Below are 1,027 nucleotides of genomic sequence, written 5' to 3' on the forward strand. Positions count from 1 at the left end.
CCACTCATCACCAATCTCCACCTGGACATCGAGCTATCGACCAATCGACCACTACCCTCTGGATGCGACCATCTAACCAATTCCTCACCCACTGGACAGTCCACCCATCAAATCCATACCTCTCCAGTTTAGAGAGAAGGATGTTGTGGGGGACCGTGCCAAAGGCCTTACAGAGGTCCAGATTTAGCTCATGTCAACTTCAAACCTCCTCTCAGAACATACGACTTCTTCAGTTTAAGTAGTGCCTGGACTGAAACGTTGTATTGGCACAATTAAAGAACTTCACCTATACGAGTATCAACCATATACCTGTAACTAGAAAATAAAATGCTGAAAAGCCATAATATGATCATTGTAGAAATCCTGCACTTTAGGTGTTAGCTTAAATCCATTAAATTAAATTGCTTTTTTTTTTTGGCATATAAATTTTATCTTTGTTCCCTCCCACTAAAATCTGTATTGGAAGAAACGAGGAAAAGTTCAAAACTAAGAAGTAAGACAATGGGCATTTAAAAAGAAAAAATAATAATAAAACAAGAGATAACCAGAAACCAAATATCCTGCTCAAAGTCCTTATGCTACATTGCATTACTTTTTATCTCTTTCTGTATGAAACAGTGATTTTAACTGGTGTTACCAGAGCATGATGGTTTGGGTTTACATCTTTTAGGAAAGCAGGAAAAGCATTTATTAAAAAAAAAAAATAGCTGACATCTACTCCTCACCCCCTGTAAGGTGTGAGCAGCCAAGTGCGCATCCCAATGGAATGGATTTAAAGTCCAGAGCCAGCAGCCTAATTCTCCCTCATTTGCCAAAGAACATCTAGGCACAATTCCAGACTTTTGTTTCCCTTGTAGTTTATGCTGAATATGTTTTAATAGGTAGTGGGTAGGCAGTTTTCACCTGAATATATTACTTTTTTTTTTCCTTACTCTTAGATTTTTGTCCTGGTTTCGGCAGGGATAGAGTTAATTTCCTTCCTAGTAGCTGGTACAGTGCTGTGTTTTGGATTTAGGACCAGAACAAA

The sequence above is a fragment of the Aptenodytes forsteri genome, unplaced genomic scaffold (assembly GCF_000699145.1).
Source record: "Aptenodytes forsteri isolate BGI_AS27 unplaced genomic scaffold, ASM69914v1 Scaffold296, whole genome shotgun sequence".
NCBI classification, from domain to species: Eukaryota; Metazoa; Chordata; class Aves; order Sphenisciformes; family Spheniscidae; genus Aptenodytes; species Aptenodytes forsteri.